The following is a 13,034-nucleotide window of genomic DNA, read 5'->3' as shown; positions in this document are numbered from 1 at the left end:
GAGGTCCAGGTGAGGGGGCTAGTCGCCGGAGGCAGGAGCGGCTGGGGTGAGGGCGCGGTGAAGAAGAAGAGGAAGAAGTCAACGCGGGAGAAGGGGGCTCGAGGAACAGATCTGACGGCTCGAGCTCGCGGATCGAACGGCTGGGCCTTGACCGGCCCAACGATTGGGCCGGTGCGCCGGCGCAGATCGTTGCCCTTTTGTTTTTTGGTGTCCTTTTCTGCTCTTATTTGTTGGCTGCACAAGTCTAGCGTCATTTGGATGTTCTCTTCTAACGCAGAATAGTGCCTACTAGATCAAGAAGGACAACTGCTGATTGCAGGAATGAGGCAATACAGTAGGTTGCTACTGATTCACTAACCACGGATAAAAAGAGGCACTCTTGGAATTGCTGCTGATAAGAGCGACATTGTTGAAGCTACTTCTGTCGAGTAAGAGGCCGAGCAGACGTTTTTAATGAATTCAAACCTCTTCTTTAATCTGGAAGCTCACAATCTGGTTGTAAGATCATCGCTGTGCGTTGTCTAGAAAATCCTGACACCTCCCATTTCTACGTGTAATTAGACCCAAACATGTATGTGAGCATGCATTGTGCTCACGTGGGAAGGAGAGTCGATTGATGATGGATGGATCACTAGTAGAAGGAAGAAGTAGGGTATATATGGGTGGCAATGTTCTGTACATCTTCCACTATAGGAGTACGGTATATGGTATGGAAAGGTAGGTGAGCGGGAATGCCGAATGTGGCTCTCTAGCCGAAATAAAGTAACCAAACTACCAAATACGATTTTTGGTACGACATTGAATGATATTGTCGGGGGTTGGATACGACATATGCCAAAGGATGGCTTATCATAGTGGAAGCGAGTAGAACGTCGTCGGTGCCTGGAAGCGGGATGAGGCGAAGACATGCACGCCGACGGAATTTACCCAGCTTCAGGGCTCTCCTATGAGATAATACCCCTACTGCTGCTCTACGGGGTCTCCGCATGATCACTAGGGAAAAGTGACTATAATGGTGCTCCTGGAGCTGTTTCAGGAGGCCGAAGAGGGCAAGGCTAGCTCTCTCCTCCATGTGCTATATGGTCTATCTCTATCTAGATCCGAACCCTTTGCATGGGTGCCCGGGGGGTTTATATAGGCCTACCCCCCGGGGGTACAATAGTAATCCGGCTGGGCGCGGGTCCCAGCCGTCTGTCTCTCAGGCCGCCGTCCTTTCCGCCGGCTTCTGGGGCCCGCCGACTGGCGGGTCCCGCGGACAGGCTTGATACTGTAGCGTGACGCAGGCTTGGTCATTGGGTCATGGCAACAGTGCCGCCGTCTATCGGGCGATCACTGTCGCCATTCCCCATCCTATCTGGTTAATGGCTCGTGGGGCCTTGTGGAGGAGTCGGCCGACTCCAGGGAGGCCGACTCCCACAGGTCCGTCTTCGGGTCGCCCAGGACGCCTTCGGCCCACCCACTGACAGGCGGCCCCGCCGCCTTCAGGTCGTACAGGCCGGCGTCGTGGGTACAGTGTACTGCGTATTGTGGCTGAGGTCAGGGCAGGCATGGCAACAGTGTCGCGCCTCGCCGGAGATCTTCGCGATACGGCTCACTGTAGCCATGCCGGCCCTCCATAAGTAGGAGGGGGAAACGGCCATGCCGTGACCGTACCCCACATCATACTTCGAGATGAGGGAGGAGTCATGGGCCGACTCTCCATAGCCGGCCTCTCTGGAGGTCGCCTAGCTTGGAGTCGGCTTATGTTGGAGTCGCCGTCTGGGACTCGGCTTATCTTGGAGTCGCCGTCTGGGACTCGGCATATTTTGGAGTCGCTCCTGGGACTCGGCCTGAGGGGCGCGGCCTGCCCCGATGTCTTGAAAGGTCCGGGGCTCGGGTTAGACTACCTGTGGCCCATTACTCCGACAGTAGTCCCCGAAGCTGGTGAAGCCCTGCGGACGCTGCATTGTGGGGCTTCAACAGTTTCAATCTTCAAAGAGCAGACTCTGGAACTCTGCTGCCGTCTTCCCTTGGGCCGACTGTCGAAAGTCGGAGGTTTAGTGAAGAGCCGCAGCTCGAAAGTCGCGGCAGGAAACCAGGCGGCGTGCCTGATACGCTTCCCCGCAGCCATCAGGGCGGTCCTATCGTGTGGCGCCACGTGGGGAGAACAGTCTGCCTGCCCACACGCGCGACGGACCGGCCGTCAGGCGGGGCCCGCCACTACCGTGCCTCGGCATACGAACGGATCCGTTGCGGCCATGGACGGTTGGTTTTCCCATGTCGTTACTGCGCGCAGTAACTTCGTGGGGTAAATCGTGGGGCGGCGTGGGGCATCGTGCGCAGTTAATCCCACGCCCACCCCCTCGACTTCTCAGCCCGCAGGGCTATAAGTAGGCGGGGGGGAGGGGAGCGGAGCGGCACAGCACGCGCGCCCTTCTTCCCCGCTCCCCCGCCTCATCTTGCCTTCTCTCCCTCCTGCCTCCGCCGCCGAGCAAGAGCACTCCACACCATGGCAATGAGCTCTTCCTCCGCCGCGGACCCCGCCGTGCGCTCCGGCGTATGGGACGGCTCGGAGGTAGAAGAAGAACACATCGAGTTCCTCCGCCGGACACGCCGTCTCCCCAGCGCGGACCTCGTGCGCGCCCGCGCCGCGCCGGAGGGGGAGATCCGGCCAGCGCCGGAAGAGGGCGAGCGGGTCATCTTCCGCTCGCACCTCATGCGCGGCCTGGGGCTGCCGTCGAGCGGCTTCTTCCGCTCGTTCTTGGAGTTCCACAGTCTTCAGCCGCACCACCTCACTCCGAATACGATGGTGTTGCTCTCCGCCTTCGCCACTCTGTGCGAAGGTTTCCTCGGCGTTCTCCCCACCATCGAGCTGTGGGGAGAATTCTTCTCTTCTAAGCTCGGCACGCACATCACCGGCGTGCCGGCTCAGTGCGGCGCCTTCATCGCGATGCGGCGCTCGACGGCCGACAACCCCTTTCCTCCCATCACACTGATCAAGTCGGTGAAGATGTGGCAGCGCTCATACTTCTACATGAAGAACCTCGCCTCCGACAGCGACTGGGTCAACTTACCGCCTTACAACGCCGCCCCCTGGCTGCGAGGCTCCCCAGCTGGTCCCACCGAGTCAAGACGCTGACTCCCGCGGAGCCGCCGCCGTAGCGCGACTCCGAGTCTTGACGCAGTCGGAGGGACTCGTCGGGGCCGACTTGCTGGCCGCCTTCGTGGCGCGCCGAGTTCTCCCGCTCCAAGGCCGGCCTCACTTGATCTGTCAGATGAGCGGCCTCCGAGACCCAAGTCGGATGAGCACCAAGGAGATGCCCCGCAAGGAGGTGGCAAACATGGTGAATTACATCGCGCACTGCGAGTTCGAGGAGGACTGGCAGATCGGCAAGGAGCCGTATTCGCGCGACAACCCTCCACCAGTAGTAAGTCGCGTCCCCCTATCGTTTTGTTTTCTTTGCAGCCGACTCCGGCTTCTGACTCCTGTTGGTTTCTTCTGAGCTAGAATCCTCTTATGCAGCCTGCCGCCGGCGCCACGAGACAGTCCCGCGAGTATGCTCTCGACCGCGCGGAGAGCTACGTCGACGACCCCGACTTGGGGGCGGCGGCGATGGAAGCCGACGCCGAAGGCGGGGGAGGAGGAGTAGAAGGCGACTTCAGGCCCTCGACCACCTTCACCGACTGGCCTGATGACGACGCCGAAGGGGAGGTCGCCCCGTGCCACCAGCCGAAGGTCGGTTCCTCCGCTGGCCAAGGCGGTTTGAAGAGGCGCCACGCCGGGCTGAGTGCGCCCGGCAGCAAGTTGAAGAAGATAAAGGGGGCGGCCGCCGCGACCAAACGGGAGGAGGCGGCCGCGATGGCCAACCGCTTTCTGAAGGGAAGTGAGAAGGCCGCCGCTAGTCTCTGCGTAAGTCTTTACCCTTTTTTTTTCCTTCGCTAAATCTTGTCCGAGTCTTTTTGTTATATACTCCCCCCACTCTTCTTCAGGGCCCCTCTTTTCCTTGAGAGAGTCGTCGTCCCCTCCGTCATGGGGTCGGCAGAGACGTCCGCCAACACTCGGCGGCCCGACCCCGCCACCGACCTCCGGGAGGCGACGGAGCGGAATGCGCGGGAGAAGCGCGAGGAGGAAGAGGCCGAACGTCTGGAGAAGGCGGAGGCCGACAGGGCGGCCGCCTCCGCCCAGAAGAAGCTGGATGATGCCGAAGCCGCCCTTGCGGCGAGATGGCGCGCCGAGGAGGCCGAGCCTCGCCGATCGGCGATGTTCGTCCCCCCACTGTCGTCTGCACCGCCGCCCCCGGAGTTCACGGGGCAGACCAGAGAGGCCGGCACCGAGAACCCCGTCATGGAGAAGGAGAGAGGCGAGGCTTCTATGTCGGACACTCTCGTGCCGCCATCGTCACCTCCACCGCCGTCGGGGAGACCGCACGGCAAACAGCCGGTGGATCCGTCGGAGCCGCCGGCCATGGACGAGGCCGAGGCGCGGCTGCTTCTCCAAGTCGCCTTGCCAGCGCGTCGCCATCTTGAGAGGGCGACCTCGGCACCGCGACCTCGAGAGATCGGCGCTGCCAGCTCGGCAACCCTAGACGCTGAGGCCACAAGCGTCGCGCCCACCGGGTGGGTGCGCGGAGGCGGCACTGGGCCGCTAAATCAATTGCTTCTGGAAGTACAGGCGAAGCTGCGGGCCGAAGGCGACGCCCTTCGAGCCTGCACCAGAGCACATCTGGCCGCACGAACGGCCGTCCGGGTAAGTTTCTTTTCCTTTTTGATTCTTGTTTTTCTCTGTGGGGGCGCGCCAGCGCACCCACTGGGTGTAGTCCCCGAGTTCCGGGCCGGCTGCTGAGCAGGCGGTTCGGAACTCCCTCTAGCGAGTTCCAAACACTAACTTTGTCTTCAATGACTTATTGCAGGTGTATCACAACCTCCACGCCACTGCCTTCAACCGCAATGTTGAGGAGTTGAGCAAGCGGGCTGCCGACTTGTCGAAAAGCCGGAGTGAGTTCTTCTTCTTCGCGGGGGCGCGCTGGCGCACCCGCGGGCTGTAGTCCCCGAGATTCGGGCCGACTGCTGAGCAGTCGGGCCGGATCTTCCCGGCGATCTTCTTTGCTGACGACTCATTTATCTCTTCTTTCGTTCTTCAGGAGCCAACGCCGCTCTTCAGGAGCAGCTGGGCGAGGCCAATACCGCCCGTCGTGCCAAGGAGGAGGAGTGTGACAAGCTTGCCACGGAGAGCGACCTGCTGGCGGCGCAGCTGGCCGAGTAGAAGGAGCTGCTCAAGAAGGCGCATGACGAGGCCGAGAAGAGGGAGACCGCCCTCCTGGCCGAGTTTGAGAGCGAGCGCTCCTCCTGGACTGACAGGGAGGCGATGCTGACCTCCGGCTTCCACGAGATCGAGGATATCGTTGATGGTAAGTTTCTTTCGCTTCTCGGGCTTTCGACTATGTGTCAGGCCGACTTCTGATTTTTCGACTTGCTTCCTTTTTGTCTTGGCAGAGTTCTTCCCTGGTCACTCGCAGGCAGTCCCTCTGGCCATCAAGGCTGCTCACGAGGCGCGAAGGGCAAACGGTGAGGAGATCGCCGCTAATGCCCCCCGAACCGTCGATGAGCAGCTTTTGAGCATTGAAGACCGTCTTCGTCCGGCTTGCCGGCTGATGCGCCGGCTTCAGCGTGCTGGTGCCCAGGCGGTTGCCGCCCTATGGCCGGGCACGCCGGCTCTGCGCACCTCCAGTCGCACTGCCGACTGGCTGGAGGTCGCTGTCGGCCGTCTTGAGGCCTGGAAGGGCTCCTCGGCCCGGGCCGGAGCGCGCCGGGCCTTGGAGTTCGTCAAGGCGTGGTATCCAAGGCTGGACCTGGACCGTCTGGCCGCGTTCCGGTCAGAAGCCCAGGCCGAGCTGGAGGCCGTGGAGGGCGCCCTTATCGAGCGCGCGGCGGCCATTGCCGAGTACACGGACACCAGTGTTTTCGTCCCCGAGCGGGCTGAAGGCGGCAAGGAAGTGCCGCCAGAGTGGTTCGGGATGAACCCGGAGTATGGCGAGGACTCGGTGGAGGTGATCGACTCCAGCACCGAGGAGGAGGACGAGGCGGAGGACGAAGGCGAGGCGGAGGTGCCAGAAGACGGAGCAGGCGGCCAGCCTCAGCTCGACTGCGCCTCTAGCAACGAGCCGCATCGGGAGAAGGCGGCTGCTGCCGGAGGCGATCAAACCGAGGCCGCCCAGCCGACTGCCCCGGCGCCTGACACTGCTGTCACCTCCGATCCTCCGATCCCAGATGCCACCTTCTAGGCTGCCTTTTTGCCTCTGTTTGTCTGTCTTAGTAGTCTTTTGAAAACTTTGTTAGATTCGGACAATTCCACCCGCGGGGTGTATCCTGAACTTCTATTCGAAGATTCGGCCAAGGGCCTATGTAAATATTAATCTGATTTCCGTCTTTCCTTACTTATTGCTCTTTAGGCTTTTCCCTTTGCCACCTTCCTTTAGTCGCTGCCTTGCCAGTCGGACAGCCGCTCGGCGGACTGTCGCTGGGTCAAGTGCTTGGCTACTTTGGGAAGGCAAGTACTTGGCCGTTTAGAGTTTCTTTTAGCAAGTCGGATAGAAAGCGACAGGCCGACTACCCAAGAGCCGGCCGTCCTTGATAGAGGCTAATAAAGACGGCAAGCCGGCTACTCATGAGTTGGCCTTCCGCTTCAGAAATGCTGGAGGCTGTCTTACGCTATGTTCGTGCTTTAGGTCCTTAGCCATTTTTCGTGTGGGCGCCCGTTCTTTCTCACTCCTGCCCGCCTCACAGTCGCTCTGCGAGCTACGGCTTTGCCAGGAGGCGGATTGGGCACCGCACACTACTTTTCTGACTGCGGGAAGCTCCTCATAGTGCAAGGCGACGAGTCCCCGGGCCGACTAGTCTGGCCCGGTGCCAAGCGGCTCGCAATGAAAGTAATGTGCTCGGAGGCATAATTCTTATCATACAGATAACAAAAAGGGCAGTCCCCGAGCTCGTCTCGGGGGGCCCAAAGTCTTAGTACTTTAATACAAAGGGGTAGTGTGATACATACTGCATCAACTGTAAAATCTTCAAAGAAGATTTGCATTCCACGGGCGCTCTATCTCTTTGCCGGAGTCGTCCCTCTTGCGCGCTCGGGGCTTCTGAGCGTCGATCAGATAGTAGGCGTCGTTCCCTAGCACCTTGCTGATGATGAAGGGGCCTTCCCAAGGTGCCGACAGCTTGTGCTGGCCGGCTGTTCGCTGGATCAGCCGGAGCACAAGGTCGCCTTCTTGGAAAGATCTTGGCCTGACCTTCCTGTTGTAGTATCGACGCAGACTCTGCTGGTAGATGCTGGACCGGCTGAGTGCCAACAGCCGGCCCTCTTCCAGCAGATCGACGCCGTCTTGACGTGCTTCTTCTGCTTCTTCCTTGGTGTACATGGTGACTCGCGGGGAGTCGAACTCTATGTCCGTTGGGATGACGGCTTCGACGCCATAGACGAGGAAGAATGGTGTGAAGCCGGTTGACTTGTTTGGAGTCGTGCGTAGACTCTAGAGGACGGCTGGCAGCACCTCAAGCCAACAGCCGGCAGATCGCTCCAGCGGTACGACGAGTCGAGGCTTGATGCCGGATAAGATGAGGCCGTTCGCTCGCTCCACCTGGCCGTTTGACTGCGGATGGGCAACGGACGCTAAGTCCAGTCAGATGCCCTGTGTCGCGCAGAAACGGGCCAAGGCGCCTTTGGCAAAATTCGTGCCATTGTCGGTGATGATGCTGTGTGGGATGTCGTACCGAGTTGTGATGTCAGCGATGAATGTCACTGCAGTCGGACCATTCAACTTCTTGATGGGTTTCACCTCCACCCACTTGGTGAACTTGTCTACTGCGACAAGTAGGTGAGTCAAGCCACCTCGTGCCGTCTTGAATCGTCCCACCATGTCCAGGCCCCAGACTGCAAAGGGCCAGGCGATGGGGATACTCTTGAGTGCGGAAGCCGGCTGATGTGGCTTGGAACGGAAAATCTGGCACCCCTTGCACTTTTGGACTAACTCTTTGGCCTCTTCCAGAGCGGTTGGCCAGAAGAAACCGTGCCGGAAGGCTTTGGTGACGAGTGCCCTGGAGGCCGCGTGGTGACCGCGCTCGCCTTCATGGATGTCTCTGAGGATTGCGTGGCCTTGTTCTGCCTCGACGCAGCGTTGGAAGACGCCGGTAACGCTGCGCCTGACCAGCTCTCTGTTGACTATGGTATAGGCTGCTGCTCGGCGTTGCACTTGTCAAGCCAAGATTTCATCAGTTGGCAGCTCTCCGTTTACTAAGAATCTGAGGATGGGCTGGGCCCATGAAGGTGCTGCTATTTCTTCAACTGCCACTAATGCGACTTGGATAAGGGCGGCCGGGCTGGGAGGCGGCGGATTGGAGTCCGCAGCCGCTTGCTGATTTGACAAAGTCCCGAGGCCGACTGGAGCAGTCCCCGGGCCGAGCTCTGGAGTCTTCGATCTTGCTACTGCAGTCCCCGGGCCGGGTTCTGAAGTCCCCGGGTCGGCTTCGACTGTGTGTTTCTTGGAGTCGGATCCGTCCTCCTCAGGCGGAGCCGGCACATAGATTGAATCTGATTCGGGTGACGGCTTGATAGAAGGCTTGAGGAGGCGCCGGAGGGCAACACCAGATGGTATTGCCTGGCGGGTGGAGCCGATTCGTGCCAAGGCGTCTGCTTGGTCGTTGTCGTTCCTTGGCACGTGGAGGAACTCGCACCCCTCGAAATATTCGCTGAGTTGCTAGACGAGGAAATGGTAGCTCGCCATATTTGCGTCCTTGGCGTCCCAATCGCCAGATGATTGCTGGACCACCAAGTCAGAGTCGCCATAACACAGGATCCGGCGAATGCCGAGTTCTTTGGCAAGACGGAGCCCGTGGATGAGCGCCTCGTACTCCGCCACATTGTTGGAGGCGGCGAAGTGGATCTGCAGTGCATATCTGAGCTTGTTGCCCTTGGGGGAAGTGAGGACGACGCCGGCTCCCAAGCCAGTGCGCATCTTGGAGCCGTCGAAGTTCATCCGCCAATGGGTGGAGTCGGGCGCTGGCGGCAGATACTGGGTCTCGGCCCAGTCGACGAGGAAGTCGGCCAGTGCTTGTGACTTGATGGCGGTGCGGGGCTCGTAGTAGATGGTGTAGGGGGCCAGGTCGATGGCCCATTTGGCCACTCGGCCAGAAGCATCTCGACTAGATCTCGGCCAGTGGAGCTGTGCAGACCACGGTGATTGGATGCTCCTGGAAGTAAGGCTTCAATTTCTTGGCGGCAAAATGCACGCCGTAGCACATCTTCTGGTAATGGGGGTAGTTCTGTTTGGAGGTCGACAGCACCTCGCTCAAGTAATATACCGGTCTCTGGACAGGTAGCGCCTTGCCTTCCTCCTTGCGCTCGACTACAATGACTGTGCTGACTACTCGGCTGGTGGCGGCAATGTATAGCAGCATGGGCTCTTTGGGAGTCAGAGCCGCCAGTACAAGGGGAGTAGTCAACATCTTCTTTAGTTGGAGAAAAGCCTCATCCGCCTTGGGAGTCCACTCAAAGAAGGTCGTCTTCTTCATGAGCTGATACAAGGGGAGAGCCTTCTCGCCCAGCCGACTGATGAATCGGCTGATGGATGCCAAACAGCTGGTGAACTTCTGCACATCTAACAGTCGTCTGGGTGCATCCATCCTCTCGATGGCCTTGATCTTCACAGGATTGCACTCTATGCCGCGTTCGGAGACCAGGAAACCAAGGAGCTGGCCGGCTGGTACTCCAAAAACGCACTTCTCTGGGTTGAGTTTGATCTGGAATCGGCGCAGATTCTCAAAGGTTTCCTTGAGGTCCTCCAGCAAGGTTCCGCGCTTCTCCGTCTTCACCACTACATCATCCACATAGACGTGGGCATTTCTGCCGAGTTGCTTCAGGAGGCACTTCTGCATGCAACGCTGAAAGGTGGCGCCGGCATTTCTTAAGCCGAACGTCATGGTCAGGTAGCAGAAGGCTCCAAACGGCGTGATGAAGGCGGTCTTCAGTCTGTCAGTCGGGTTCAGCTTGATCTGGTGATATCCTGAATATGCGTCTAGGAAACTCAACAGCTCGCATCTGGCTGTCGAGTCTATCACCTGATCAATTCTCGGCAGAGCAAACGGGTCCTTGGGGCAGGCTTTGTTGAGGCTCGTGTAATCAATGCACATCCGCCACTGCTTGTTCTTCTTCAGCACCAGTACTGGGTTTGCCAGCCACTCTGGAAAAAACACTTCCATGATGAAGCCGGCTGCCAAGAGCCGGGCTATTTCTTCACCAACAACTCTTCTTTTTTCTTCTGACAGGCGGCGCAAGGGCTGCCTGACGGGCTTCATATCAGATCGGACGTGTAATTTGTGCTCGGCGAATTCCGCCGAGACACTAGGCATGTCCTTGGGGGACCATGCGAAGATGTCGCGATTCTCACGGAGGAAATCGACGAGCTCGCCTTCCTATTTGCTATCAAGGCCTGTGCCCATGACAGCGTACCTCTCCGGGTGCTCCGGGTCCAACGGTATATTCTTTGTTTCTCTGGCCGGCTTGAATGATCCTTCTGCTTCCGACTCCTTGGGGTCGGGCGACAACTCGGGCTGCTTGCTGGCCATCGCCACGACCCGATCAAGAAGCCGTTTCTCAGCCGCGATCACCAAGGACTCAGCCAGCCGACTGCTTTCGGCCGCGCAAGCGGACGACTTCCTGTAGTCGTCGGACACGGTTAGGATTCCCTTGGAACTCGGCATCTTCATCTTGAGGGAGGCGTAGTGGGGGACCGCCATGAACTTGGCCAAGGCGGGTCGGCCAAGCAATGCATGGTATGGGCTTTCAAGGTCCACCACCTCAAACCAAATTGGCTCTCGGCGGAAATGATCCTTGTCTCCGAAGAGGACATCTATCAGGATCTTGCCTATTGGCGAGCAGGAAAGGCCAGGAACGATTCCGTGGAACACGGTCCGGCTGCTCTGAAGCTGTCTTCGCTTGATTCCCAATTTCTCCATTGTATCCTTGTATAGGATGTTGATACTGCTGCCTCCGTCTATCAGTACTCGCGAGAAGCGAGCAGCCCGTCTATCTGTGGCGAGTGTGGCGCCTAAGACCAAGGCGTAGGAGCCTGGACTCGGCATCACCCCTGGGTGATCAGCTCTGCTCCAACCGATAGGCTTCTCGGACCAATGCATGAACTCTGGAGTGCTTGATGCAAACGCATTCACTTCTTGCTGCTGTTGGCGCCTCCTGCGCCGGTCATCTGCTACACTGGTGAACACCACATAGGCTCCGTGCTCGTCCGGGAACTCGTCTTGTATCGCGCTGACTGGCCTGACGGCTGGCTGCTGGGGCAGCGGTGGAGGAGGCGGCCCAGCAGGAGCGGAGGGAGCAGGCCGTCCCCCTTGGCGATTCTGGTCAGCCAGTGGCATTTCCTGGTGGTGTGGTTCGACGGCTTCGCACCGCTATGAAACTTGCAGGGACCATCTAGAGTCTGCTCGTAGGAGAAAGCTGGCAGCCAGTTGGACTTGCCGCCCTTCTGTCATTTCGCCGGAGGCGGTCCCTCCAACAGCTAGTCCTCTGCTGTTGCCACTTGCCGACTGCTGGAAGTCGGCTGCAGGGCTTTGCGCTTCTGGTCATTCTCCTGTTGCCGCCGACTGGTGTCTCCAGCCGGAGTTCTTGGAGCCTGAGGGGCGACTTTGCCAGTTGTACTGACCCGAATCTCCGCCTTCATGGAGGAATCGACCGTGGCGTACTTGTCCGCTGTGATCAGCAGCTCATCAAGGGTCTCTGGCTCGTCGCAGAGGAGCTTGTGCTTGAGGAGGGTGCCTTCTCTGCACCCGGCAGTAAAGTACTCGATGGCCTGCACCTCGTGCACGCCCTCGCAGGAGTTCCGGAGTTCGCCCCAGCGCGTGAGGTAGTCGCGAGTAGACTCGTCAGGGCCTTGCACGCACAAGGAGAGCTGGCGTGGCTTGGGAGGTCGCTTGTACGTGCTCATGAAGTTGCGGACGAAAGCCTCAGTGAAGTCGACCCAGGTGTTGATGCTGCGCAGCTTCAGACTGTTCAACCACGTCCGGGCCGAGCCCTGGAGCATGAGCGGGACGTATCTTACGGCAACACGCTTGTTGCCGTTTGCTATGTTGACGGCTGTGGAGTAGTCGATCAGCCAATCTTCCGGCTTCACGGTGCCGGTATATTTGGGCGTGTCTCGGGGGAGCGTGAACCCTTTGGGGAAGGGCTCATCTCAGATGCGGGGTCCAAAGTAGGGGGGACCGAACTCGTCTTCTTCTTCCAGCGCCAGGGATCGGTGGAGTCGGTCGATCCGGTGGCGGGTGTCGTTCTCTCCGACTCCCTCTCGGCAGCCAAGGCGGTCGCCGAGAGTCGGATGTTCCACGGGCGGCGAGGAGACTTGCCTTTCTCTGTGAGGAGGGGGAGGCAGGTAGTCGTCCCGCCGTTCCACCGCTTTGGGGCAGCCGTCTTGGTCGCGCTCGATGGTGATGTGAGTCCGACTGTGGCTGACAGCCGGCTCCTTGTCTTTCTTCCCATGGGCCTCGCCAGTCGGTGTCCGAGACGTCGCACCTTGGTCTCGGCGAGGCGGTGGGTCGTCGCTTTCGTGCTGCGGCGCCTCGGTGCGGCAGCCGGCATCATTCTGCGCGGCAGCCGCGTCGAGGAGCTGCTGAACTCGCTCCGTCATTATGCGGCGCTCTTCGCCTTCGAAGTTGTCGAGCTCGTCTGCCGCCGCCTGGGCGGCACGGATATTCTCTGCGGGCGTGGCATACACAGGGCGATCAGCCCCGAAGAGGTTAGCGATTGCCGCGCCGCGCTGTCGGACCGCGCCTAGGCGGCTAGGCCCGGTTGGAGCCGGTGAGGCGCCTACGGCGCGATCCATCTCACGTTGGTAAGCTTCTGACAAGCGCCTCATGCTTGCCAACTTCTTCGCGCCCTCGACGAGCTAAAGGTCTTCCGGAATCGGCGCTGCAAGGTCTCGTAGGGCCGCGTCAAACGGGTCGTGCGCTCCTTCGTCGGAGCACTCGCCGTGGTCGAGGACGAGGACTTCAGTGAC

The sequence above is a fragment of the Triticum aestivum genome, chromosome 2B (genome assembly GCF_018294505.1).
Source record: "Triticum aestivum cultivar Chinese Spring chromosome 2B, IWGSC CS RefSeq v2.1, whole genome shotgun sequence".
NCBI classification, from domain to species: domain Eukaryota; kingdom Viridiplantae; phylum Streptophyta; class Magnoliopsida; order Poales; family Poaceae; genus Triticum; species Triticum aestivum.
This window is presented reverse-complemented; position numbering follows the sequence as displayed.